We start from the raw sequence: 12,777 nt of genomic DNA, 5'->3' as shown, positions 1-12,777 counted from the left end.
AGAGCTATATGCTCAGTCCGTTAAATCCAGAGTAGCTGAGAAGTGGTTTGGTTCCCACCAGTTTTGGCAAATAGCAAATAGGATCTTGAACAGAAGCGTGCGTTCTATCCCAACTATCATCAATGGACCTGAGGTCATCTCGTCAGCATCAGACAAGGCCAAACTATTTGCCAAGAACTTTGCAGCTAATTCTACCCTACGCAACGAAGGCCATCAACTCCCCGTATTTCCTCCTATAACAGACAACACGCTAAGCAACATACAAATATCTGGGCGTGAGGTCGCCAAGCTAATCAAGAACCTTGATTCCAGTAAAGCAACTGGCCCTGACGGTATTCCAGTTATAGTGTTGAAAAAGCTCCAACCAGAATTTGCCCCCATACTTACAAAACTGTTTAAGCGTTGCCTTAAGAAGTGCTTTCCAACACACTGGAAAACCTCATCAGTATGCCCTGTATTTAAGAATTCAGGTGAAAAGTCACCTCCCTCTCAGTACAGACTAAGTCTCTTGTGTGTCATGAGTAAGTTGTTGGAATCAATATTGAATAAAGAAGTAGTCAACCACCTCAGCAGAAATAACCTTCTTAGTGACATACAATATGGTTTCTGCTCTGCAAGCTCTACAACAGATGTGTGAATGGTTATATCTCATAGGATTAGTGAATCTCATGACAAAGGCTTCCTTTCTAGGGCAATTGCTCTTGACATATCAAAGGCCTTCGATAAGGTATGGCATAAGGGCCTACTTCACAAGATTTCCAGCTACAGTATAACTGGTAATGTTTTCTCAATCATTAAATCATTTCTCTCTGACAGGTTCATAAGAGTAGTGGTTGATGGGCAGAAATCAGAGGCCCACAGTATTAATGCTGGAGTCCCTCAGAGGTCCATCCTGAACCCAACTCTCTTCCTGATATACATCAAAACACATACTTAAATCATTCATTGACATCTATGCTGATGACACGACCATCTATGGCAACACATCAAAGGCTGTAAATAAACAAGGTTCTCTCTAATTCTCTCTCTTCTGATTTTGAGCACGTGGTACAGTGGGGGAAGAGGTGGCTGGTTACTTTTAATGCATCTAAAACCAAGCTTCTATCTTTACATCATCAATGCTCTGATCCCCATCTGGCATCAATTGAAATGAATGGCTCTCGTCTTGGGGAGGCTCCATGTTTTGACAAGCTTTTGGGTTTGACCTTTACTTCTGATCTGAAATGGAACACGTACATCAAGTCTGTTGCCAAGGACGCTGGGAAAATAGTGGGATCCTTCCACTGCTCCAGAAGATATCTCACTACTGATGCAATTCTCTATCTATATAAAAGCCAAGTACGTCCAAGGATGGAGTACTGCTGCCACATCTGGGCAGAAGCTGCTAAAAACAGCCTATCCTACAGAGTACAAAATAGACTTCGTAGCTTAGTGGGGAATGCCCTTTTTTCTTTCCTGCTGCCTCTCTCTCACAGAAGAGACGTTGCGAGCCTGTCTTTGTTTTATTGTTATTTTCATGGCAAGTGCTCGTCTGAGCTTCAATCTCTTGTCCCCCCCCCTCACCAATCTTTCACGAGAAACACCCATCTGGCTGAAACTACTGTCAATAATTTTTCCCCACTCTTTATCAGTGCCTAAATCCAAACGTAGATTCCATGAGCAGAGCTTCTTTCTCAGAAGTGCACGACTGTGGAACTCTCTTCCGTTTGCCTGTTTCCCACCTGACTACAACTTGGATGTCTTCAAGTCCAACATAAACAAATTCCTTACAAACCGCCCTCTTAAGTAAGACACTCTATCAAATCTCCAATACTAATGATTACTACAATACTATCTCATTGATTACTGTACATGCAATAACCCTTATCCCCAAGTGGCCTCCGGGCCTTGATAAGTGGTGACCTCCATGTAAAAAAAAAAAAAAATGAAAATCACACTCAAGATGAGAACAATAGTCTAATGAATCCAAATAATGTTTTCTGTTTCACTTGTTACCTCTCCCTCTCTTGGCAAGCAAAGGTGAAAGGTCGGTTAGTGTTTGAGCACAGCAACGGTGAATTATCAGCGACAGTACAGCTGAGCAACAGATCGGGACAGCAGTGAATTATTAGTGACAGTTTTTTTTTTTTTTATATCTATGTCATCATCTCTGCCGTTCCCAACAGATTTGATTGCTATGGTAATCAACAGCCGATCAGAAAAAAACGTCGCTTTGTTCCTTACAAATTCTGAGAATCTTTTAATGCAATAATAACTTGTTTTAATGAACAAAAATTGAAGATTTTTTTTTTTTCAAAATATAGCTGAGAAGGTGCCCTATGAACTGTAAAACTTGTTTGAAATTTGGTCGCAAAACGAGTGAGCGGCGAAGCTTTAAAGCAGTTCTTAATGAATAAAACTAACACTTAACCATAGATTTAAACACATCGTATCCTTTATCATCCAAACACTACCGTGTTTGGATGATAAAGGAACAATCGTGTTTACATCTTACAAATTGACACAAAAATAAGTCACCATAATGTTTTTTCCTCTTTTACAAGCCGAGATTCAAGCATCATTTCAAAATATGCAAAATAAAATGTTTTTTACTAAATTGTCAATTTTCAGTATAACAAGATTACATCAGTGGTTTTCAAACATTTTTGGTTTGATGTTTCCATATTCATTGTACTTGTTTTAGAAATAGGAATTGTTTTGGTAGCTCTAACCAATTCAAATGTTAAAAGAAATGTATAGAATAAATAACTTTACCAATTGAGATCTCAAAGGAAATTGCACTATCAAAAAAAAAAGAAAAAATTATCGTTAATTCCCCCTTCCAGGCACAGTGCCACTGACGTAAGGAACTACTATGTGGGATCAAATTTACATGGATACTATGTAGGGAGTTGAGCAGCAAGATGCCTGTCGACATTGCACTTGAACTTCTACTTGTCAGTAGTCAGATCTGGTAGGGGATTTTAAAGTTTAGCAGTTTGAAGGAAGAAACTATTTGAATAGGTTTTCTAGCATCTAGGGATCTCTACAGTGTAGGGATGGGATTTTGCTGCTTGTTGGGTTAGTCGGGGTATTTACATCAAGGAGGTACAAGTGCTTTGAGCACATTTCATTAAAATATTTGTAAAGAGATGCAATATTTCAACAATGGGATACAGGTTGGAGTTTGGTTGCTAGTGTGGAACTTATTAGGTTGGCAACATTTTTCTTTTAACCTTGTCTATGAGTGAGAGACCAGTGGCAGATGCACCAGTCCAGATGTAGCAACAATTAGATATTTTTTTGGTCTTCAGGACAAGATCACAGTGTAGTATCTGTTCTGATGCTACACTTCACTTTTCTGTTCCCAGTCAGTGGAGGTGAAATCCTTTCTGACTGAAGCAGTTTTTATTTTTTGTTCCTATCCAGAGTGTCCCATTTTGGAGAGATGGATTTCCCCCACATTAAAAACCGACATTGTGTCTAACTGTCCTCGTTGGGAACAATTAGATTTTTTTCCTTGCAGCAGGGGAATCTCAAGTGCCGAAAAGCTGGTCATGCTAATACCATTTCCTAATGAAAATATCTACAAGGATTATCCAAAATATACAATGTAATATTATTCATATGAAAATTATCCATTCTATAGAAAACAGTGAAAATTTGCTTAAAATTACATTAGTCATCTTAAACAAATGGAGTATGAACAATAAGGCAACAGATAAAAATATATCAATTTTAAAAACAGGAAAACTTGACCTGCTTATGGAAAATTGAATTTATATTGAAATTGAGCGACTTAAAGCTACTCTGAATCACTAAGTTTTTTTTTCTCCAGACAGAAAAAACAAAAAAAGTTTTCTTGACGGATGTTATCTTTCAAAAAATGTAAATATTTCTAACTAAATAGAGGGAGGCAGGGATTGAAATGGAATTAAAAAGACTGACAATGAGAACAGCTAATTAGTTATAAAGGTGCTTTCATAATTAAGTATGATTTCTATATCCAATGTTTCAACGTGACTATGCCATACATCTTAAATATCATAGGTCAACGAAGTGAAACGATATTGAGTACCTGGGCACTACTTCTCAATTTCATATTCCTTGTAAAATTAAAAATAAAAACAGTATAGACCACTTAGGACTTCTACACCATCAGATATTACCATTTTTTTAAATGTACATGTTTTAGTGATAGGATGATTCCAATATTTTTCCCCCGATTCCGATACAATTACCAATTCTGTACTAAACTCCAGATTCCGACTCTTTATCCATCTCTTAATATTTACATTTTATAAGTCAGTATCAGATGGGTGACAATTTGAGAATATCAGGCGGTGTATGTAGGAGGATACTGACACCTTCAGCAGCTTCTGCATCCCACCTGACCTCCAGCTATTTCAATCTTGTATTGCCGCTGGAACAAGTTGGTTGGAATGAGCGAACGAGGCTGAACTGCTTCAGTTTAAACACACTCCCAGCACATATTATCAATCATCTCTAAGATGATCCAATGGTCTTCATTGTTCTGATGGATGAATGGACATTATTATGATTTCTATAAATAAATCCTTGTAAGGGTTAGTGTGAAGCATTACAGCCATGGTGGATGGAATTTGGGTGTCTTTAATAATGAGCACTTAATCTCTAAGTTGATACTTACCAAACATGTCCTTCTCCAATTTCAAGTTGTACTGTTCATTTTTTCTAAATAAAAATTGTCACAAAACAGAGTTCTCAGTTGTCATTTTCCAAATTTTCACCATCAAATATTTACATTGTGTAATCTTGCAGTATATATAGTTAACAGATGAGAAATTAAAAAAAATAAATACAACTAATAACTGTCATCAAACATTAAAATTTAACTTTCTACCGGCCTATATACTTTTAAAGTGTGGAAACTGATTATAAGATTTACTATCCCCAAATTTGTTATCGTTAAATTGACTTATCAAAAAACAAAGACATTTTTTTTAAAGGATATCAACAGAACGAGAGGCAGCCATTTTGAGCATTGTTTGATGAAAAAGAGTTTCAAACAAAATCTTTTTTTTTGGGGGGGGGGAAACAAAAAACTTGGAAACAAGTTTCAGAAAGTTAAAAGTACACAAGTTGGAAGAAAATTAAATTTTATTAAGTTATTTATTGCATTTTTCTTTTGACTTCTGTCAACTAAACTGCAAGATTACCTTACCTTACATTGCATTTTCATTTCTCTTATTGCGAAAATAAATATCTGTCAACCATTTTTTTTAGGAAATTTAGAATGTGAAAAATTCAATTATGTTTTTGTTATGCGATGCATACATATTTTTTTCATGACTTCAAAATCAAATATTCAAATTTGTTCTCAAAATTAAATTATGCAGATATTTTAAAACTGTCTTTATTGAGAAACATTAAAAATCGTAAGAGGTAATACAGGATTTTAGACATTTACAAAGGTTAATAAATAAATTTCATTTTAAAGAAAATAAAAATGGTTATTCACTAAATGAATATTTTCAGTTTGTCATTAACATTAAAAAGAACAAACAAAACCTACAATATTTCTTGATTTCAATAGGCATCAGCAAAATAGTTTTTAGACTTTTTTTTTTTTAAGTGACTATAAATTGAGAACTAAACAAATCTATCATGATATGGCATGAAAAAATATTTTTAAAATTTGACAATAAGATGAAATAGCAAAAAAATAAAATTACTTTCATAGCAATTTGTTCTGACATTTTTACTATACAAATAGGATTTTTTTAATAAGAGAAATGATTTGATGCATGCGACCATACAAATCTACAGCTGGTCATTTAACACTAATCAAATGAACCATTCATTAAGTTTATTTTTTTTTGTATAGACACAAATTGCTTTGAAGCATTTGTTTTAATATATATATATATATATATATATATGTGTGTGTGTGTGTGTGTGTATGTAGACTATCCGGTTTCAGAAGTTTTAGATGAGGGTTGATAATTTGTTCCATTTTGTTAGGACTACTATTCTCATCTTGGCTATGATTTTCACAATGTTTCGGCCGACTTCACCTTCAACCTCCTTAAGGTGTATACGTTCCTCAAGTAAAGATTCCAGACTTCCCAAAAAGTGCACCAAAAGATGAAAGATTACATTGGTCGAAATGTGAAAATAACAACCAATTGGAGAATAATTCTCTGAATACAAATAGGCAATCATTCAAAGTCGACACCCAGAAAATCAATTAAGATAATAAATACAAAATATAAAAAAATCATGAATAAAAATAAAAAATTTGGTTCTTTGATATTTTTTGAGGTGTATGAAACCATTTTCTCCTTTGAGTTTTTAGCCATAATGCTTAACTTTCTACCTTCAACTTTATTTTAAGTCAGAAGTTACCACTGAATTTTTAACAAGTCAGCCATTCAAATATATTCAAGAATGGCCCGATGCAACTAATCTACTACCATGAAATTATAAAAGGTAATTTCAAAGCATTTGAATTGCCAAATTAAAAATAAATTATGGCTTAAATTAACAATAAAAGGCAAAAAACTTGATTCATTTGTGTTCCTAAACTAATCGAAAACATTAATAGTTCCCATGCACCCCTGTTGTACCAAAGAATCCAAAATGGTATGCATAACATTTCTGGCAGATCTTAAGAAAGTGAGCGCATGATAATATTGTAAAAATTTTCTAAAAAGAAAAAAAAAAAAAAAAAAAAATTAAATCAACGATAAAACTTGTAAAAATCTGTAAATGTTATGCTGATTTGTTATTGTGTAGATCAGCAATATTTAAAGTTTTAGTGAAAACAAGTATTTGAACTACTACTCTCATTTTCGTAGCTATATTTATGTTTCAGTTGATGTAATGTTGGACTTTCTTTAGGCACATCATTTCAAACTTGGAAACCTAGTCAAACTCTGGAATCTATACAGAATTCCTAATTAAACCCTATCTTAGGGAATAGCCATGACCAGGTAGAAGTGTTACTTATTAAATTGTTCTTTGTCATTATCAACTGTAGCAAGGATTGAACCTTTAACCTCCAGAAGGCTGTCAATTAAAACTCATTGTAAACTAATGTCCTTAGCTATGGGTTCATGTTGACAAGTATAATATGAATCTTGTCTAGATATGTAGTACCTAATTATTTCTGCAGTTGGTTTTTAATGTGGGAAAAATTCAGCTCCTCAAAAAATGAGCACTATTGATTGGGACAAAAATTAAAATTATCTTCGTTTAGGTGGATTTTCCTTATACAGTTTGAGGACAAAACAGATGAAGTGTAATATCAAAACATGTACTACACTTTGCTCCTTTACTGGGTTTTTTTCTTTGACAAGTACTCCTATTAAAAAGGAAAATATAGCTGGTTCCAACATATCTTAAGTGGCATCAGTTTGAGACATTTGCATTGTTCTGCCTTTTATAAACTTAAATTTCTACTTATGGTGTTTCAGTTCTATTTGAACGTAAGAAAATCTAAAATTATTTGTTTTCACAAAATCTTTGAATATTACAAAATCTGCATAACATAATTAAAATTTTATTTACTGTAGTTACCAAGGATTTTTATCTCAAGAACAAGAAAAAATTACTTTTAAAAACCTTTTTTTTTTTTTTTTTTTTTTTTTTTATTGACTGGATCGACCATTTGCTTAAGATGTGCCATATTTCTTTTCACAATATATTATGTTCATTCTTTTTTCACAACAGAACATTTTTTTTTACAGACAATATCTTTATTTTCTCACAATAGCATGTGTTTATAAATACCTGACATTTTTCTGCACACTGTAGTAGTAGTATGTATGTACAAACAATAATCCACACTATTATCATCCAACAAGACCAAGAGAGCGGCAACAATTAACAAGACCCCACAAAACGAAGAACAAAACTTCTCACTTGGCGGCTACACAAGTTTTTTTTTTTTTAGTTTTTTTTTTAGGTTTTCAAATTTTATTATTTCATTGTTTTTTTTTGTTTTGTTTTCTATTTTTATTTTATTTTTAAAAGTTTTTATTGTGAATTTATTTGTTTACCATGTTTTTTTTGTTTTTGTTTCTATTTTTATTTTGTAGCATTTGTGAGGGAGGAAAGAAAGTAGTTGAATGAAATGACCAGTTGGATTAATAAGTATTTTAGTAGGAATTCTTTTTTTTTTATAACTTTTTTTCTGTCCATCATATCTTCATGTCCTGCTAATATTTAACATTACTACTTCTGCTACCGTTGGTTAGTTGTGGTTGGTTGGTTGGTTGGTTATCATCTCCCACAACAGAATGCATGGAATAAATGTAGATATGAAAAAAAAAAAAAGGAAAGGTAAAAAGAATTTTTTTTTAAACCAGCTTAAAAAAAAAAAAAAAAAAAAATCATTGATGTATGTATTTACAGAATGCTGGTCTTGAAATAAATATTAAAAAAAAAAAAATAATAATAATAATGTAAAATTTTAAAAAAGTAAAAAGAAATTAAAAAAAGAAAAGATAAATAATATATTTTTCTTGTATTGAAAACATTTTTTACGTAAAATACATTCAAAAAGAATTTTTTAATAAATAGATATTTTTAAAACCTTCAACTCCACAAGATTTATTCATATTATTCCATTGCCGACATAAAACTACACCTAATCAGAGGCAAAGCATTTAAATACTTTCCAATATTTAGATAGATAGTAAATTAGGCATGTATTTCCAACACTCACTAGGAAATATGGTATTGAAATGTATTTTCCTTTTCCTTCTTTTGCTTGTTTGAGACTATCTACTGCTGCTAAATCATGCACAGGAGGTTAACAGTTATAATAAACAATACATGAATAATTATAATAATTATAATTATAATAAAGAAAATGATACACAAATGTTTAAAAATATATCACAGTACAGAAAAAATGATCCAGACATTTGAGTAATTCTGTTGATGCCTTTTTCGATTCCAAAATAATATAAATATGATAAAAGATGAGGTTTCTGAATGCTATGTAGAAATCTGTAATTAGCTACACTGGGTTAATTGAAGCCGTAATATGATATTTGATTTTTGCATGAAAATGTTAGCAGTAATTTAAACATTAATTTCTTGAGATTTAAATAAAAAAAATTAAGAAATGAGTTTTTTTTATAAGTACAGAATGCCCCATTCAAGTATATAACATTTTAAAATTCGCTCATTTAAAACAAAAGTTATGTATAGATACAAATTTCCTTTCTTTGTTGTATAAGAGTTATAGATTTTAATCTTTTCCAAAATAATATGAAATCCCAATGCAGTTTCCATTATTTTCAATCAAAAATATTTTTGACAAAATGAAGTACTGGTGCAATATTATTTGATGAATTAAGTTTAATTATGAAGAGAGAAATCAGGGAGGATTGAAAACAAGAAAATAAAAGTACTAAGAACAAAATATTTCCAAACCAAGTTCTCCTAACAAAAGTACAAAAGATTGCTCAACCCAGAATTAGCACCAGTCTGATTATCAACCTGTCTTTTCTCACCAAATGAGAGCAACATATATATATATATTGTTATTCAACCGAATTTCAATAAATTTGTCATTGTTCATGGCAAGGTTTTTTTTTTTTTTGATTGTAACCGAACCCACTAAGTTTGGTCAATACCAGAGTTTTGTCAATCTTTTAAACCCAGCATGGGTGAAAAATGATTAACAGAACAGCCAATCGATGGACACATGGTCATCATAACATAGGACCATTTCTTATCTAAATGTGAAAGTTGGGCCCATTTCTTGCATTTATGGTACAGTCAAAACACCATCTTTCAAGCTAATTCAACTTTATACTATAAATGTACCATCTTTTTATATACTGCTTATGTACATGCGATATCAATCACGAGGTTAACTTTGTATATTGCTTTTGAAAAAGAACATTTTATTAATTATTATTTTGATTTTAATAGTTTTGTTTCACAATATTGTTTTACTCCCTGAGCAAAAGATTTAGCATGTGTTCAAATGTCCCTTCCTTTAGAGAGATCCACTTGATTTACAAAAAGTTGCGATCTATTTCTAAACTGCAAGTGAAAAGGCAAATTTCTTATTTCACAATAAAATTTAAATTATAATTACTAAAATGTTAATATTTATCGATGTGAATAAATGAGAACGATTTTGTTTTATACCAAATTCCGAATTTTTTTTTTTTATCTAAAATTAATGAACTTTTTAATGTTCAAACATCAGTAGTAACATTGTGAAATTCATTTATACTTGCAGTTCATATCATTTTACATCATTGAAGTATCATGTAATTTATATCAACCGAGTTTATTTGTACCTAGCTGAACCTACCTGGTAGAGTTAAAAAACAGTGAAGTCATTTTAGTTTTTGACTCCTATTATTTAAAATGAATTATCCCCTTACTGAATTTTATTAGATAATTATTCTTAAAAACACAGCACATAAACAGTCATCAGGGTCGAATTAAGTAATTTTTAAACTAAATTGTAACAAAGTAATTATGTTGCTAATTACACAACTATGACAAATGAAAATTGGCAAGTTAGAAGCAAAGTTTGATTTATCAACTTAAATGTTATTTTGGTCAGACTTTGAAAATCCCCAAAGATTAACTTTGTATGTTAAGATTTATGTAGTTTATATGACATAGATTTTCTATTTAATAGAGGAAAATAGTTGTATGAGGTGAAATCAAAACCTGCATAAATTGTTACAGCACTTTTTTTCCACTCATACAAAGCAACTTTGACTTTAAAACAACCAAAGATTTAAGATTTTACATCTAAAATTAAAGTAAAGACAAAAAAGAAAACTTTGAAGATGTTCCTAACCAAAAGAATGAAACTTTAAACTTATACCATGATTTTGTCAAATTTTGTTCGAATTGAATATCTATAAATTTTATTATTTCTTTATTAAATCAAGGAAATTCTTTTATGTTGTACACTAAAATGTTGCCCAGCAAATCAACCAAAAGTATGTTTAAAAAATAAAAATATTTCATGTTAATTCAAATAATTTATGAAATTTCTATCAAAAGTGAATATAAATTTGAGGAGACATAATCTCTTAATGCTAAGTTAAAACAAAAATTACATTTTAATGATATTAAAATATATAATAATTAAATCCATAAATAAATCAGCTTTCAACAAAAACCTACTACTATTTTGATTAAAAAAATATTTATAAAACCATTTCATAAATTTTTAAAATCTTTTACTGTGATTAAATGTTGCTTAATTCATAGTTCTTTATCCAAAGAAATTTAAGATTTTTTTAATATAATGCTGACAATATTTTTTAATGTCCTCGTAAAAATGTATTTTCAATATAGCGTTAATTCACAATTAAAATGCATATTTATTAATTTTGTTTAATTGTTTTTATTGAGAAACGTTAACGATCACAAGATTAATACAAAATATTGGGCATTTAAAATACGATTAATTAATCTTGACATTATGAAGACGACAATAACCCAGGAAACCAAATTGTAGATGATAATAAAAAAAAAAAACGTTTTCCTTTTAAAAAGATAATGATGTAAATATAAAATTTTGTAAAAAAATATTCAAATACTTGATATTAATGACACCAACCAAAAAAAAAAAAAAAAAAAAAAACTTTTTTTTTTTAAGATCTCAGCAAAAACCTGAAAAAATGTTGAGATATAAATACAGAGGAAATGTAAAAGATTTTTGTTTTTAAAAATAATAGCAGCGTTGCCTATTTTCAAATATTGTTTTCTCCCACCTCATCTTTCCTTTATGGATCACTTGAAAAATGGAAAATGTTTTAATAGGCGAGACATGAAATTATGTGTCATTAGTATTTTTTTGTGTGTGTGTTTTGTTTTACAACAAAAACAAAAAGAAAAGCTTCATGATTTTTATATACAAAATATTTAGAGTTTTGTTCCATTCGGCCACCCATTTAAGCTAATAACTGCCACCTTCACTTTTATTCTTACAAATGTACTATGTGACTGGAACTAAGGAATTACTACCATACCCACCAAAGTGAAATATTAATTTTTGAGTAATCTTTAAAAAATGCCATTTGTTTATTTGAAAACAGCTTATTGCATAAAACAATTATAATTGTTTTATTTTTTTTTTTTTTTATATTAATTAATTTAATAATAAATAAAACAAAGCCTAAGTCATAATAATTTAAATCAAACTATACAAAATGGTAAAAAAAAAAAAAAAAAAAAAACATCTCCTGTTGGATTTTTTTTTTAATATGGCCGCTATAAATAAACGGTACAAAGAGGAAGGGAAATAATTGCGTTTACAATATGACACAAGGGAAATAACCCCTTTTCTAAAGAAAAATGTTATTTCTTGTTTGCATTTTGTAAAAAAAAAAATGTGAAAAGTGACTATTTCCCTTGTATGATAATACAAATAGACATTTCCCTTCAAACATGCACAATTTATTTATATCGGTCATATTACAAAAAAAAAAAAAAAAAATTAAATGTGACATTTTGTGTGTCAGATTCAAATTACTGTAATTTAATTTTTCTCAATAAAAAACAAAAAAAAAAATAAATAAATAAATAAATAAAATGATTTTAGTTAAAAGTTGTTTACAAAAGGTGTTGAGTGGCATATTGTGGAATTTCTCCACCAGTTAATATAAACCAAAATATGTTACAGTAGATATTATTACGGTTCTGTTTAAATATTCAGTTTGAGAGAAGCAGGATAGCAAATTCCTTTAACAGCAGTTGTCATATAACAAATGACAGTTAATGATAAAAATTCTTTAAAATATTCAATAAAACTTACAATTTTTT

General features: G+C 30.2%; 1 protein-coding gene across 1 annotated transcript in view; it reads right to left on the bottom strand.

Moving 5' to 3' along the window:
• LOC145278199 (uncharacterized) overlaps positions 1 to 12,777 on the bottom strand; it is a 322,851-nt gene that overhangs the window by 91,540 nt on the left and 218,534 nt on the right. The window lies entirely within an intron of this gene.

The sequence above is a fragment of the Euprymna scolopes genome, chromosome 6, assembly GCF_053919585.1.
Source record: "Euprymna scolopes isolate OS-2025 chromosome 6, ASM5391958v1, whole genome shotgun sequence".
In the NCBI taxonomy this organism is placed as follows: Eukaryota; Metazoa; Mollusca; class Cephalopoda; order Sepiida; family Sepiolidae; genus Euprymna; species Euprymna scolopes.
Note: the sequence above shows the minus strand (reverse complement) of the source record. Positions and strands in the feature narration are given on the sequence as shown.